Source organism: Mya arenaria, chromosome 1 (genome assembly GCF_026914265.1).
Source record: "Mya arenaria isolate MELC-2E11 chromosome 1, ASM2691426v1".
NCBI classification, from domain to species: Eukaryota; Metazoa; Mollusca; class Bivalvia; order Myida; family Myidae; genus Mya; species Mya arenaria.
Window position 1 is genome coordinate 32,770,060 of NC_069122.1, and position 18,735 is coordinate 32,788,794.

The window sequence follows — 18,735 nt, forward strand, 5'->3', positions numbered from 1 at the left end:
CCCCACGTATTTGCGTATGTGATGTTAATTTGTTTGTGTTTATAGATCATTGTCGTTTGGGCCCTTTTGCAATTCGAAAGTTTTCCTTCAATATTATGGTCATTTATTCGCGTGGTTTTGCTTTTTCGCAATCATTTCATCCTAAAACCGGTTAAACGTCCCCGTCCTTTAGCAATGTTTCATTTAAATCTACTAAATTATCCGAGACAAACGTTATAAGAGCTGATTCGGCACGTTCCTAACATACTCCAGTTTCCATGCCTACGAAGACATCTATAGCTTTCCAAACATGCAAGGGCAATGCTATATATGCTCCTTTATAATTTTGTGACATAACTGATATGTTTTTGATCTCATCTCAAACTACTAAAAGGGAATATAAATAAAACTACTCCTTAAAGGAAACGGCAGGAATGAAACATAATCTTAGGCATACATGCTTTAAAAAAATAACTAAGACGGGACACAAATCATAAAAATTAATGGGTTTATGCTTGAATCATTGCGTGTATTACTACACCCGCTGTCATGGAATACACTTATGTATTATGAATTATTTTCCTTCTTAAAGAAGATATGGAAATAGGCGTCTGTGAAATAATTGAATACTTAGAAACGGCTTTGTCCTTTTGGCTTTTGGCTCTGTTAATGAGACACAGAGAGGCCTTTGTGACATGACATAAGCTACGAGTTATTGAATCCATAATTGTAAAAACTTGTAGCAAAAGACAAATTGCATCGTGTTAGGAATACATCCAGCTGTTAACGACCTATAAAGTGGTCTTATGAATGTTACATTGACTGAAGCGTTGTGACTGGAAAGTACACTATACACATTCTCCCGATGTTGTTAGCAGTTTTGGCAAGATATTCAATTGATAAATGATAAAGAGGACCTGAAAATGCCTATTGACAACTAGTAGTGACCTTGTTAATGACGAGACATGACTAGACCATCAGTTTCTAGTGTTATTTCCGTGCTATTTTTAAATCATTACAGATGTTGATATTATATGTACGTCGTCTTGATAGTTTATTGAGGTATTTTATCAAGGTATGCCGTAAAACATTTAATTATAATACAGTGGAACGGATATGTTTCTGTTCATTAAGTTGATATGAATTTTGAAGAAACATCAAATCAAGTTGTTTTGAGATTATACCAGCTTTCAGTATCCTGAACATTATTTATTGCACCCTCGAAATCTTCCCATACTAATCATTTCACCGTTTTGATAAAGTGCGCATAAATAGTGTTCGTAGATGGAAACATGAAAATCAACGGTTGTATTATTAGGCGTTTGATTGATAAATGTCAAAAATGAGACAAATAGCAAGCAGAGTTAGGCGCGCCTTGAAAAGATTATTGAAATACGTTTACATTTTTGTGAGAACAATTCTGTTTAACAACAAGCATGCACGAGCATGAGCCTGAAAACGCTTCTTATGCATACATACATTTATTTTCTGTCCCAATTCATTGTCGTTTAAAGCCATCTGCATAAGTTGTGGTATTGTAATGGATATTTAAGTACTGCAATACAGTACCGCAGACAGTAGTGAAAACGGGTTGTTTTTTAGAAAGAACTGAGAAAGCAAATATAATGGTCAGCGTTGATAATAGTAACTATTACAATTTTATATCGTTGACCGTTCAAAATCTGTAACCAAAACATGAATACATTTAGAATTAAAAATTAAAAATTGAATTTATCTGGTTATGTTGTACTGTATCGGCATAAATCTGTCGTAAGGTGTTCTTAAGGCGTTGAACAACCTACCCTTCGACAGGGTTTGCTTTGAATATATAAGTTAGCCCTTAGGTATTTCTTTATATTATGAGTTTCAGCTGAAAAAATAACGATGCTAATGGTTTAGTTTTATCGATTAAATACTATGTGATATATTATAAATATCCGCGTGCTCTTGTTTAAGGAAAGCACTAGGGAAGCGTTTTATGGACTTCCATATTTCATTTATCTATTTTGAGTCATTTTACATGAATTTCAAAAACATGGGAATTAACGCAACGGTATGCGTTCATTAAAACTTGGAAAACAAACTTTGTTATCACAAGATCTTTTAGGCCAAATAGTTTTCGGAAGAATCGGATGGTCCGTAAGCGTTTCCATACCTTACGCATTTTAAGAGAGTAAATTAAAAACTCATATTTTATGGCTTTGCTTTTAAAATTGTTAACACATATTTTGAAAACCTTAAAAGAGAATGAATATCGGAAGTAATTAAGCTTAAAAGACAAAGCACACTTTAAATTACTATAAAGACGCCATGTTTTTTAATTGTTTACAATGTAAACAAATACCTTTTATGCTGTTGTGAGTGTACGTGTTCTTTTTGTCAATAAGTAGGTGCTAACATAATCAGCGACATGGTTTATATCGCCAGTGTCGTTGATCATACCTTATTTCTTCTTGAACTGTTATATGTGTATTTGCTACTCATTTGTTATTGTCATCGTCAGATATAAATCCTTGACCATGATCGAACGGGAAACATGTGTTATATATCCGTCGATTTTATGTGATAAAATTTTCATATGACAAGAGAAATAAGACTTTATTACCAATACAGTATTTCTGCCTTACATCTCTCCTGCTACGAAATCCTAGGAATCTTGACGGAACGGTCTCCAGATATCTAGTCAGATTTGTTTATTGTCTTTCACTTTTTAAGGTAGATAAATTCTAAAAAATCACCATTCCTTTTTTTACTGATGAGCAATATTATAGTTATTATGATAAATTCGAATAATATTTGTGTTTTTTTCTAAACGTCAAGTCTTAGCATATTATTTCAATTGGCGGCAAACTTAGTTATCTAAAACATTCGTAATGGACACTAAAGAAATCACGTATCTTTAATATCATTATTAAATGCAAGTATCGTTAAATGCTTAAAGATATAAAAATGAAGTTTCATTTAAAAAAAGAGTCTTCCAAGACAGACCTGAATTTCCCCTGGCATGAATGTTAAGTTGGATTTAAAAGATGTTGCTTGACAATGTCACTGACTGATCTCAGTGTAACATGAAGAGATTCAATTCTCATGATGTCTGGGAGCCGTTTCAATGATGACCTTGAATAAAACATCAAAATAACGTAAATGACATAGTTCCGTTGATTTGCTGAATATTTGAGTGCAATTAACAATAGCGAGAATTAAAAATGAACGCAAAGTTGAAGAAAGAAATCAATGTGTTTCATCTTTGAACATTTATTCAGTTATAGAATTGTTTTAAAAATGCGGATAAAAAGTAATTATCGAATCAAGCCCCCGTAATGGTTGATGATAAAAAAATAATATTTTCACTTAGTCAACCACATCAGCATTTAATACTACTTAGTGTTGGAAACCATTGTTTGTAAAAAAGATGGCTGTACTTTATATATACTTGTAAGTATATATATATATATATATACTTACATTAGGCAAACCAGAATCTCAGTCGTTTTTTTTTTATTTAAAAGAGACGAAACGACAAAATGGTTGATTTATACAAAGACTGGGCAAGGAGACACAATGTAATTTCAAAACCTAAGCTGGTTAGTTGTTTGTTATGAAGTTTTTATTAAAGAATAAGTGGGTCTGCGCCATAAAATTTGGTAAATGCAATCTAAAAAACATGAAACAAAAAGTCATCGACACAAACATGTACTGTTAAGTCAAGCTTATTTGAGAAATCAGATACCTTAATCTGTACAAAATATGTTTTGGACTGCTGGCCTTGCCCATTGTATTATAAAGTACATATTCTAGACATATGGATAAATTGACTGCTATGATAACTAAGACACTATTAACACCTTTTACCTGATGCGATGCTTATTTGTTTAGTACCATTTGAAAACTGCAAGTACACGAAATGGTAGAAATCGGACGTCACATATTAGCGCACATATAACTACAATGATCATTTTAGTTCGGTAAAATCTGTTAATTATATGCCACTTTGGAATATAGTTCTTCGGGCTCATTCGATAAAATATATTACAATCTTACACTGAGAGAAATAATGATCCTCTATAGCTAACGAATGCGGCACAAGCACCATGATATACCTTTTTCCTGAAGGTCCCTGCCTTTTTACTGATGTGGAGAACAGGTTATAATTATTACATTTCGACGTGACGTTGACAGTGCAGCATACGGTCATATTGAACTGCAGAAGTTAAATACAGAAACATGTGTTTTGCGATATGTATTGGTTGCTGATTAATGATGCGTAAATAATTCATTTGGATACTAAACAATTTGAAATACACTTAAATTTTCAAAAAAGGATTATTTTACAGGACTGCCAGACAATGATGCAAGGAGCGCCAACGTGTAGCGTATTTCGTATACTAGCATGCGGCATAATCCTCGATATATAGATCGTTATTTAGTGTGTGTAACAAACAGACGGTCGTGTGTGTAGCAATGGCGTGTCGAATCCTTCGTCTGCTCCTCCTGATACCAGCATACGCCATCGTACTAAACATAAGGTATGTTATTACCAAGACGGCGGTGTATGCGGCGCTTGCTTGTCAAATCCACTTTTTGCTTCTCCTTATGCCAGCATACACCATCATCCTCAGCATCGGGAATGTTATCGCCTAGTGTTGAAAACATGTGAAGTTCTCTACTTCAGACTTAACCCCTCTCAGTAAATCTATTATCCTTTGATAAACTGTATGTTTAATAATCAGGTTTTGACTCCATTACGACTGGACTGTAAAACGCAAATTGCATGGAACTTAGCATCGTACTGATGTTTAAAAATGTCTATTATATTTTTTTTTACCAACTAGGTTAGCCTGACATAAACAATGATTTATTAACACCGGCAATCGGAATCCAGTCAATAATTAAAACATTAAATTGCAAGGAACAGCGTATTGAGTGAAGAGCTTAAATGCCTTTCGTTTGAAACATTTCGAACAAAAATATCGGCAAACATGATTCATCACGAATGAAATACTCTGGTTACCATGTCTTTTTTGTAATCGTAAAGCCAACGGAAAAAAGGCGCATTGTTTTTATCATAATTATATTTCGCAGCAGTTGAAGCCATTTGACAGGATGAACGTCATTTAGTCAGAAAGTCTGTAAAATGTTCGACTATAAAGTTAAGAGAAGGCAATGATGACACACTTACACTATGCTTGTCAAAACTGATACTTCTAACAACTTAACTTTAGGAAGATACAAAACTTAGATAGAATAGATAGATATCTTAAAGATATTTGGGTTTAGAGATCGGACATTTTATTCATATTTGATTAACGTAGTTAAAGTGCGAATATACACTTGGTACATTTTACGACTAATATCTCTTATATTTACGATGTGTTAGATATTAGAATAATTCAATTTAATAGAATTATACACACTATGTAGCACGGACAATAAATAATAAATAATAATAAATACAGCTTGTTACATGAACAAAAATCAATTTCATGTTCTATTTTCCAAATGAACATTTAAAATGTGCAAAAACCGATGGATGTATTCAATTGCATGTCTTTATTTTATATAAATTAGTCGGTCATCGTTTATCTTCTTCTACTTGTGGACAGATGAGGGCTCATAAATATCAACAAAGCTGCTTCAATGCTAATGTTCACGAATGATTTCGCTGTTTAGCTAGAATGACTGCAGAACAAGCAGACGAACACTGTTATGCATCCAAATACTGTGAACAAAGACGCTATAAGGACGTACCAACTATGTTATATAATAATGATACAATGCTGCTTATAATAAAACTCTGACGATGAACAACAAGTGTGTAAAATGTCACGAGTTTATCAGACATTATATCACAATCTGGCAGCTAATAAGTAATAGATATAGCAGCATGACACCGATTTGTTTGTTTAGAAGACCAAAAATAAATGCTATCTTTACGGGTGTTGAACGCGAAATGCCATTATACTAGCCAGCTCGCATGCGCGGGCTCCTACTTAACCTACTAAATAAAAACATTTAATAAATATGTGGAATTTGGTGGCTGTATTCTAGTTGTCAGAGCACATTTGAATGAAAACATATATAGTTACGGCGTTTCCATTCGCGGAGACATAGGCATGAAAACATCATGTTTTAGGGACTTTGTCGTCGTGGTGTTCTTTATAAAAATGTAAGAAGCGCCCTTGATCTAGTATATGTACCAAGAAAGTCTTTCAATTTTTATATATGCTTATTGATAACTATTTATGTTAAATAATTCTGCCTCATATACTATTGGTTGTCAATTATATTGAGATACATTGACAATATCAAACTTTCTTTATCAGCTTAGAAAGGGAGTTCTTGTGTTTTTTTACTTGTAATTAATAGGGAAATGCTCAACAATATAATCTTCTCGTGTCTGTAAATTGTGAAGTGCATATTATCAGTTAGTGTTATCATATTATTACATGAGTTATTGATTGCCTTTTTGATATCTTTATGGCATGAGCGACTTCCGGTACGAATATGTTCGTTGTTTTTGATAAGAAGCATATAAATAGTTCTCAAAGATGGAAACATGAAACATTTCTAAAGCCTTGTTATGGATCTAAAAGTAGTGCATCAATCATTTTGTTAAAAAACAATTAAAATTCTTAAAACATTGTGGAGTTTTGAATGACCTTGTAAATTTCCTAACATACATATGTTATTAGTGTTCTAAGAAAAGTTATTTTAAATCATATCGTATGTTTGTTATAGTTCGTAAGTTTTTCAGTGAAAATCATCGAGTTATAATCATAGCCTTTCTAGCATTGACGCAGTAGACGTTGCCGTAGTAAGCGTTGATGTGCAAATCTTTATCCTTGGCCAATACTCAAAATTCGTCAAAATACTCTTATCTGGTACACATCATATTCCCAGATAGTGCGCTTCGCAGAAATCTTGTTGTTGTTTTCACATCCTAATCATTACCTTGATTTATAAGTGCGTATCCGCTATAACATCAGCATTTAATATTCAAGAGCAAAGTAACTTTATATCTTTTATCGGTTGAATTGAAATGAAAATTATTGTTATCGCTGTAATCGAAAATTTCAAGCGATAACATCATACCACACACACATTATAAAAATTCATATAAAGACGTGTTATCATTGCACACGGATATCGTTTAGCTACTACGTAAAGCAGTTAACGTACTGTTGTTTTTGTTTTTTGTTTGTATAAGTTTTTTTAAGTGACGACTGAAATCTTGTATTGAAACGAGCTCCTGTAATAGTTGACTGGCAGTACTTTTCAAATATGCCGTATACTTATTTTGGCATACCCGAACCTCAGCCGTCATTGATTTGAATGAGGCAAAACGGAAAAGGTATATTAATACAGAGGCACGGAAAGAAGACAATGTGTAATGTCACTGCCTATGCTGATTTAAGGTTTTATATTACGTAAAATAAATGGGTCTAATATAGTTTGGTAAATGCATGCTAATTCTACAATAAGGTTTAACCATTACTAAGTCATCGACACAAGCATGTAACCTAGTATTGGTCAATCAGATACCTTAGACATACCTCAATATGTCTTGGACTGCTGGCCTTGCCCTATATTAAGAAAATACAAAATATCCAGCATATCTATCCATCAAGTAGCTTAATCTATACCATAATAAAAACTCATCAACATCCATTTATTATATGAACTCTTTTCGGAAACACCGTTAGTAAGTATTAAATCAACATCATGTTGCTGTCGTAAATAATTGACCATTTGTTTACATTTCAAAAATAGCATTTTCTCCAACAATAACAATAAAATGACACTTTACATTGAAAACGGTTGTAACATTGTTTATCTCTCTGTTGTGGTGTCTTATAATTGTCAGGGGAAACAGAAGTTTTTTTTCTGTATGGTTTGTTTATTATACACCAAGCAATATTGAGACGTGAACAAGTATCGTATAATTTACAGTTATGTGAAATATTACACGCTTGTACTAAAGATTTAACTCGAACTCAACACTAAATCGTGTCTTAAGATAAATCGGGGTACGCTAAAAACAACTTTTTGGCTTTGTGACTGCATAATCAAGCGTTGCCGATGCCGATTGCCGATGACAAAACAGTACATTGCAGTGCGATATACCTTTTCTGTATAGTATACTTGACAACAAAATAAATACAGTTGTGTTTACTTTTAAGCATACCCAAATAATTTCGAGCCAGTGATCTGGTTTCGTCACAAAAGATAAGACAATGTATTTCAAATGATATTGCGTATTCAAAACATATGTCATATGTTTCCAAATATTTAACTAGTAGACTAAAAAGACTAAGGGAATGTGCAGAAACCCAGGGCACGACATGAAAATGAATGTAATCAATTATATGTCGGTGTCTCCTATCAACTAATTAATCATCATTTATCTCCTTTCACTTGTTAACAGATTAGGTATAGAAAACATCAAGCTACATATCCTTCTCATTTTGTCCTTTAAATTCGCTTTTATAGTAATGTTCACGTAGTACGTGGCTATTTAACTATACTGATTGTATAACGAACACACAGACACTGTTATTCATATTGTTTTGTTAGCTTAGACACTATGAAGACGAACCAACTATGTTACACATATTATATGATATATTTCTGCTTGGAACAAGACCCTAACGATGAAGAACATGTGTGCATAATGGAAAACAGGTTCATCAGATTTGTGTAACCATCTGATAGGTTCTAAGTTATAGCACATAACAGCTGCCTGACGCTAGATATTGATTTAAAAACTAATAAAGCCAGAAAAGGAAAAACTTTTAAGTGAGTACTAAATACCTCTATACTAGTAGCGTGCATGTGCTAGCTTCTACATACCTGACTTAATGAGAATATTAAAATGAAAATGTGATTGTTTTAATCTTCTCATTGGAGTTTGGATGTCAGAGCTTTTTTCAATGAATATATGTGAAACCTTTCGGATACACCATTGCCAGAGTAATGAGCCTAAACACTTATATAAGAGATTAATAAGAAAACGATATGCCATTGAAACATTACTTAGAATACCAATTTTTAGCCCATTACCGTCGTTGCATTCTATATAAAATAAAACTAACCACTAATATAGATTACAAGAAAATCTGTCAATTTATCTTATTTGTGTTTATAGATAATTATAGATGACGAATAGGTCTTACTATTGATAAGAGATAACATTGGCAGGCATTGGCGACATCAAACGTTCTTTATCACAATACAGGCAGCCCTCGGATTATTAGATTGTCATTTTATCGCAAAATTCCTTACAATATATATTCATGTCTCTAAATTTCTAATATGCATATTGTCAATTTACATTTTTCTATTATTTTTATCGTAATTGATTGCCTCCTTGAATCTTTATTGCATGCAGGGCTACTTAAACTGTTCTTTTACGAAACATTTTATTTACTATAGTAAAATGGGAAAACAATAAACGGCTCTTAAATTATCATCTAACATTTAAACGTTTGTTTTGTTAAATGTCAAGGAACGATAACAAAAGGTAAGCAAACCGGACACCGCGTTTAAACGAGTACATTTTTTCATTTTAATGTGAGAAGATTTCCATTCACACTCATTAAAAATGGTCTTGAGTCTTCAAACTTATCTACAGCTTTTGATGAAAACTATGTCGAAAGTTATTTTTTGTACCAACATACCATCGCTATTAGTTATAAGAGTGCCTTTGCTATTAAAATACTGACAAACATTCGCAGACAAAAGTTAAAAAGACAAGAAATCCTGGGAATTGATTCTTACAAAATATATCTAGTGTCTTCCTAAAGGTCACATAGAGATATAAATATACTTATTGTTTACGCCTGAATTGTAATAAAGCAAATATCATCGATCTAAGAAGCATCGTGCTGATGTTTGATAAGTAGGTAGTTTATTTATTACAAATTAGATTAGAAAGACATTACCAAAAACCATAAACATTTGCAATCGAAATCCAAGCAATGATTAAAATATTAACTTCCAAGAAAAGGCGTCTGCAGTGGGGAGGGTAAATGCCAATCGTTTGAAAGGTTTCGATTAAATTGACGTTAAACACGAACAGTGCGAGGATTTATTACCAATACAAAAGTAAAGTGTAAATTAAGTTAACCCTGTTTGTTGTTTTGTGTAATAGAACCGAGAAGATTATTTTTAAAAACGCATTGTCGAATCAAAATAATGTTTTCCAGCATTTGATACCATTTGTTAGGATGATTGGGTTATTGGCCTAAAAGGTTTGAATATCTGGACAATGGCAGTGAAAGTAGACGATGGGGAAAATCCACTTTAGCTATTTAACCTGATTTTTGAAGCTTAGGAAGCTTCAAAAATTAGAAGGTCCTAGGGTTTGAGTAATCGCGCACTTAAGTCAGATAAGGGAAGTCTATGAGGAAGAAAGAACTGTGGACATTAAACGATAGCTAACTTTTTTTATTATGATTTGTTAAGTTTAAAACACATTTACTTCAATAGTATTTTTCGCACTAACCATAATGGAATGAAGCCAGAATGAAACAAGAAAACTATAATTTCATTAAATATGGCAATTATTATCGGTTAGCGGTATTGTAATCCACTGACTTTTGGTAAGCACACTGCATAGTAGCTCAATTGTGCAGTTATAATAAGGCCATGTCTGCTTATTCTTTGCAAACAAGTTATTTTCGTAGCTGTTTCTTGCATACGTGTGAATAAAAAAAATGCATTTAACAAATGCAAGTAGATGCAAATCGACCCCTCAGCAGGAAGAAATCCATTGTTGTATCTTAACTTAGCTTAAAAAACAAGATATTAGAGTGCAGTTATTACAAATATTAAGTCCATATTCGTTGTACTAGACCTTATAATGATATCACTTTTACAAAAGATATGAAATATGCTTTGAAACAAATACTAGGAGAATGTTTGGAGTAAAGAAATTTGCAGAAACCCAGAGAACCACATTAAAAAGACGAGAATGTGATTAATTACATATTCCTATTTCCTAGGCATGATTTATCAATCATCGTTTATCTACTTCCACTTGTAGACTGATGAGGTTTTAAACGAGAAACATGCTGAAAAATACCAGGGGGGGGTGCGTTCAATAATGGATTTTAATCAAATTGTCTGAAATATGTATAAACTGCGCAATTTCATCAAATTGATTTTTGCTTATTCTTTTTTTCATCTTGGCTTGAGTTCAATTCACTCGAATATGCATCAAATAGTAACACTATGACACTTGGATTGTTTCCATTAACGACTGAAATCAAATAAGGTCAACGACCCCCTGTATTCATAAAACATCTTAAGCAAATTCAAAAATGCTTATAGTCAATTTGAAAGAGAAGAAATTGTTAACAATTATGTTTTTATTTCAAATAACTTCCAACGATAATATGTTAATTGAAATCAATTTTCTATGTGTTTTTCATATGAAGGTATGTTTTTGAATAAAGTCAATGTAAATGGAGTATTACAGATGTTATCAGTTATGGTATAATGCTGCCTGAACGATAAGCAACACCTGTGTAGAACGACAAAATAATTTATCAGAATTGTATCATGAGCTTGCTGCTACTATGTCATAGTTAGTAAAACCAGCCAAAGCGAGATAATGTTTAGAAGACCACAATAAAATGCTAATTGTATAAATATGCAGCGCGAAATGTCTCTATTTTAGCCAATTTGCATGCGCAGGTTTTTTAATAATCCACATGATACAACCAATTAATGTCAAAATAGACATTGGTGGTTGTAATCTCCTTAATGGAATTTCGGTTTTAGAACTCTTTTAAATAACTGTGAATCTGTCCGGCGAACACCTTGACGGAGGCATGAACCTGAACACTTAGATAAGAGAGTAATTAATAAGAGCTGGATATGCCATAGAGTGAAAATACTTTCTTACGAAATACATAAACTTTTAGCGCATTATCGCCAAGAGGTTCTTAAAAAAAAATATATTGACCGCTTATGCTCTTATATATGTTTCAAGAATGTATTTCAATAACCCTATGTATGAGTATGGATAACTATAGATGTGTGAATATACTGCCCAATATACTATTAATTAGCGATTAACGAAATGTCCCTTGTCATTTAATCGCGAAATTCCTAACAATAAAGCTTAATGTCAGCAAATTGGTAAATGCTACTTATCAGTTTACGTTTTCTTATTATTCGCATTGTAATTGATTACCTCCTCGAACTTTTTTATTGCAGGCGAGACTATTTGAACAGTTCCAATACAAAACATGCCACGGTTGTTTGATAAAATGCATATAAATATTTCTAGAACACGAAAACATGAAAATAAACGGCTGTATAATTAGCCCTTCAAATTGAATGTTTGTTTTTGTTATGTCAATCAATGATAAAAAAATAGCAATAAAATCACGGCCGCGTTTAAAAAAGTAATGGCTTGTGAGAGCATTTCCGTATAACAACAGGCGGAAAATTGCATGAGCCTGAATACGTTTCTAAAGCATGTAAGAAAAGATATATAGAAAGTTTTTTTCTGACACATACTCATCGTAGAATAAGGCAATCGCTATTATTTGTGAAAGTGAAATGCCTTGCAGTAATTAACGTGATATTTTGTCTAATGCAAAAACAGTACTTCTGATGTTTTTCAATACAGTTATTTTATTTATTTCATTAAATCTGCAGTCAGTCCTTGTTGATTTGCATCAGGTATACTAAGTGGATAGTTTATGCAATATAATGTGCTCCACTTGTTTGTATCAATAGTTTCTCATCAATCTTTAACCATTTCGTAAAGAGCCAAACATTTGCATTAACAGTAAAAAACGGGGTGTTAATATACAAACCTAAGAGAGCATTGAAAGTGTTAAGTTACTAATACTGTTTATTGTTGAATGTTTCAAGGCGGTAATACAAACATGTACAAATAAAGATATACTAAAGTGAGATTATCTGGTTTCTTTGTATTTTAAACGTATGTGACGATTAGCGTCTGCCAGGCATTGAAACATCTACTTCGTAACAAGTTTTGCTTTGAATCTATGGCACATAGGTTTGCCATTTAGGTCTCTTTCTATGTTTGTTTAGATAAAATTATTTACCGATGTTGAAGCCAGTTCGCACGTATTTAAATCATTTGCAAGTTAAGTGACCAAGCCTTCTACCAATCAGTTTATATATGTGTACAATCAATACCTGGGTCTTCTATTATTACTGACGATTTCAGCACCTCCCTTATAAATCAACCAATATATATGCCTACGAAGATATCTTTTTTGCTGAATATAGTATTGTATCACCCAGCCATTGATTATGCACAAACTGACGTATCAACATAAACTGATCCAGACGAAATTACCAAATGACTTATCTTGTTAATCTTGTGTGGAATGTGTCAGAACATAACAGGTTAAATTCTGACAAGGCTTCGTCTTAATACTAATATTTGTTTTTGTATCTTTTAACTGAAAATATTGGAAAAGGCATCTGTGATATAAGTGATGACAAAGACATGGCTTTGTCACCAATAATGAGGAAACAAAGATCACATGAAACCGGCAAGACTTATATAAGACTTCTAGCGATTTGCGATCCAGGACGTATTTAAATGAATATACTCATGCCATGAGCAGTTATTGGCGTGTGTGACGCCGAGATGATTATGAGTAGTAACTTCCGCTATTTGAACATTATCCCATGTCTTGAAGGTACTCACCTCTCACGTATGTATAATAAAATCCAAATTTTCTAATCTAATAGAAATAAAAGCAAACAACTAAGTGTCTCAGACCCCGCAGCATTGTATTTTTTTACCTCGCTCAAGTTTAAAGAGAAACACTTTAACAACATTACTTTCGAGATCAATCAAATTTATTCCTTGTAAATACAGTACTGAAAGCAAATAACTAATACTTTGTTCAACAGCTTTATGTGTGTCATTTTTCATTAGCAGCCTCACTGCATAAATGAAATTTACTAATTGTTCTCTGTTTGGGAGTGTTTCCTCTGAATTTGTCCATACATAAACACTCTTATTGGAACAGTAAAAGAACGAGGAGTGTCACACAAAGCTTATGTTGCATTTTCGACGAACTGACGTTGAGTGTATGTTAATGGACAAGACAATATTAAACCTTTTAATAACATTTTAACAGCTCAATAGAATCAAACCAAAATCACTGGCTTTTTTCCGCCTGGGCACTATAGGCCTGGCCCTGCACATACACATTGAAATAGGTACTTAAAAAGTCCAACATTGCGTTATTTTAAGAAGGTGTTGAGGTTTCATTCTTCAAGTATTCTTCTTTTTATGGGTGTGTATTGTTGTTGTTGTTGTTTCTGTTGAAATCACGTTCGAGTCCGTTTGCTAGGTAGTAACCACTACTGTTGTCTTTTGTGAAATCGAATTATGAACTGCACAAGGTGGCCACAAAAAGAACTCATCAATGACAGTCATATCATCTATCCGTCATGTTTCTTAAGAGAATATTTAAAACCAGATTTCGTAGCTTCTTCTGTTGTTAAGCTTGATCTCTACATTTGTCCAATATTTGTTTGTTCTTATCTATACCACCTTAACCGAAAGAAAACAGCTTAGTGTACGTAAACCGTTTCCTGGAGAGGGATCAGCGAGGATTTGTCTGAGCAAAAACCCGAGATACGTCTTCAGCTTTTTGATGTAGGCGGTGGCATTATCTATGTCACTGAATATGCGAGAGAAAGGCTAGAAAATATGGCTTTTTCCGGTTGCCATGTCTGTAATATATCTATTATTGTAAATCTACAGTCTTAAGACCATATTTTTTATATATTCACCTACGGTTAAGTCTCTGTATGAAGCAAGTGTAATAGAGCCACAATGATGTTATACAATATTATATGCCCTCTATATAAATTCAACTTTCCTCCAAGTGTTTTATGTGAGCTGAGTTAGGCAACAGTAAAACATGAGCCACGACCGGTCGCCGACTGCGGTTGTCGGAGTTCTTAACACGGTTGTTGGCAGTCTTTCAATTGTTGTCAGTGGTAAGCGATTGATTGATGCTGAACGTTTAATCAGTCGGTTATCGTGTGATGGAACCGTGTATCTAGGTGAACAGAACATATCTTTGGTTGTTCGCCGATCAATTAGGATTTCTAAACACTCAAAACACTGCCCAAGCCATGGTGAGTGTTTTCGAGAAGGCAGTGATAACAGCCTGCCGTAGCCCAAATGTTTATCGGCTTATTTATGTGATACCACATCACACAAAATCATTCGACTTTTGGTATTTCCCTGTTGTCGGAGAGCAAGCTATAGTATTGCGGTTACTCTATAGACATAAAACGATATAAAAAATTTAGGTCACGAGGATGATATTGTCCATGCAGATAAATTATCATTACCTTGTGTTTGTTTAGATTTTAAAATATAACATTTATGTTTGATGATGGGACCTATGTGGGGCCATCCATCTCCTCAAAAATAACAAATAATGTATTATTTTTTTAGAAAAGATGCAACACTAAAAAGTAAACTTTATGTACTTACGAGTATATGCCGTACTTGTAGTTCACTCAACATAATAGCATTATTACTGTTTACTAGCATTTATTCCATACAGCAGCCAATTGTTTAGGTAGGATAAAGTTAGCGGCTTATTTAACTGATTGGTCAATAGATATCATTATTTGCCATTTAACAATCAAACTGCTTTAATATGCAAACTACCCAAAATATAACCTTCCGGCAATTGTTCGATTTTTTGTTCAATTGTCTGCTATACTGTAGCGACCAATTATAAAGAGATTTCCAATGAACGGACTTTTATAGTCATATAACATGTCTACGTCGGTAATAACTGTCCATTAGCTTATCCTTTAAAACAATAAGTCTATTTTTACTGAAAGGCAATAACCATATAATGACCCATATCTTTGAAACTAAAACCAGAAGAGACTTGCCTATCTATCCTGATGAAGACCAGATGGCATTTGTGTGTGCCAAATAAATCAGAGGTCAACGTGAATTATGCTTAAGTCAGTCTTGAAAATATAATATTGCCTATGACAGTACATGGTGCACGTATTATTAAGGTCAATAAACAGTCTCAATAAATTTAGCCAAGGATACTGCTTTCAAATATATAAAGTTGTATGTATAATATCTCCTCCAGAAAGTATTTGATTATCAGATTATGGAACTATGTTTTAAAAATGTAAAAGCATTGTTCTCCATGCACGAAATGAAAGCAAAATTCCTACCCTAACTTGATTTGTCGATTACTGTACTGATTATAATACAGGTTTTTTTAGGCTTAGCCGATTTTCTGGAGAAATGGCAGGGAAACGATATCACAGGTTGCTATTTATTGATTTGTATAAATGCATTAATCAAAAGTAGTTTGCAATAATGATAACAGCACATATAACATATTCACTAGTTAAGTATTGACTCTGTTGTTAAATGCATGGTCCAAGTTATCTAGAATGCCTTTGGGGATGTCACGAACCAGATTCTAGTTATAAAATATATTTCTCAATAAATGATTGGTAAGCTGAATGGTTCCCCTTTCCGCTACGATACCCCAGTAGGTGTGTGATACTGCATCGTCGACTACGTCAGTGAAAGAACTCCAATCAAGTATTTGTTTTTAAAGACTCGTGTCAGGAAAGCATCAATTTGAAAGTCAAACCTTATGAAAATCTAGCTTTATTCTATTGCAATTTTAGATTTAAGTGGTCTAAGCGGGCCAACAATATTGAAAATATATATATGCTATAAATTGTGCAAGCCTATCGTATTTGTTTTGTGTGCTTCAACGACTTTTCATTAGAAGTCAGATACTAATTATATTGACAAGACGTCAATCAATGTTTTCGTTCTCTGATTTCCTCAATATATTCATAACGTATTCAATAATTTCCACTTACGTTCAAAATGATGTCCTGTATGAACAATGGTATTGTCAATTTTACTGATCGTTGAAGGAACACGTATTAGGACAACAATAATTGTCATGATTTTTACTACGTCGAAGATTGACGTGAGACTGTTAAAACTGCTTTCCTACGAAATGCATGATAACTCATGAGTGATAGAATAAGTTCCAAGTGTTATTAGTTTTATTGTTAACAACGCCCGTACTAAAAGCATATGGTTAACACAAGAATGATCATCAACAAATGTTGTTTTTTTCTTCATACAAAATGAATTAATCGAATAAATACACTATTCAATAATGAGATAATCTAAAAGAAGCTTACAATGGATGTACATATGTATGATTTAATTGTACTTGAGCAAATCAAATACTAAAATCAATGATAAAATAAAATAATTATCCAAACTACTACTTTCTCGTGAAGAGTAAGTGCAGAGACAGTGTGATTTCGAAAATTTAAAATCATCCACATGCAAAATTAAAAAATCTAAATCCGAAGACATATTTTTCAACGGAGGGAATATGATTTACAAAGCCAGTCACAAAACCGCCACGACTTGTCCAACAACATATCGCGAGATCGGTTTTGAATGTCGCAAGTCGTCGTAGAGACTTCACACTTGTCATTGACAGGTGATTTGACCAACCGAAGACTACAATTTTTTTATGCGGAACCTCGTGGTAAGCCTTGTTTATGAACTGGTCTTACTTAATTAAATCGAAATGTACGTCACTATTGTTTATATTAAAAGCAAGCGTTTATTATTATCGGCAAATAAATGTTTTATTCAAAATCCACATCATGATGAGGATATATCCGATAATTTTTTCGCAAACTTAATGCGTTTCCTGTTCGATTTCCTGTTATTCGTGGTTGCAAATTTCTTTTTTAAATTCATGTTCAACATTCATGCAATTTAGAAATTATAGATTGGTTCCATACAAAGAACAAACGAAATCCAATACGGTACGTGCAAACATTCACACCCTATTTAATTGTATCTGGTATTTTATATTAGTGTTTATTTCTTCAACATGTCATTATAGAAAGTGCATTTTGAGACGAACGTCAGAATCATTCATTTGATAATTGCATAACATTTTTTTTATCTCTGTGCAGACCATTAATCATGGTTAAATACAAGTCAGGAAATCTGAACATAGATTTATGTGATCAATTATATTTTATGCGTCATTTAATATAAGGATATCACAACCAATAACTTAAGATCAGTTTTGTTTCTATTTCCGCATTTAATTAACACGTGATGATACCCCATCTCTAGCGGACTTCCGACAGTTAAGAAGACGAATTCAAATTATTTTTACTGTCGAACGTTTAACCTACATAATACTGTGCTTTATCTAGACCGACATACGGACGAACGGAAATACATTATAAAGCACATAAGCTTTTTAAGTATATTATTCAGGCGAGGTTACAAAATGTATCGTTCAATACTGATATTCACGTATGGTATACTTTTATACACGATTTTACCGCACATTTGTACTAACTTTGATAGGTCGATAAGATGCCAAAAGATATTAAGTCTGATTTGCAACATTATATCTGCAGTTAGAGTTGTTAAATAAGTGTACAGTTGGAATTTGTAACATTAATGTCTGCGCAGAAAATTGTATCATTATATGTCTGCAGCATGACATCCCACGTTGTATGTCTATAATCAGATGTGTAAAATTATATGTCTGCAAGTAAGGGAGTTATAAGGATCAGTGAAGTATTATTATAAGTTTTATTTCGTGACATTACAAAACAGATTATTTTTTGTACACAATTTCATGCACAGATATATATTTTATGTACACAAACAGATAAACAGGTAAC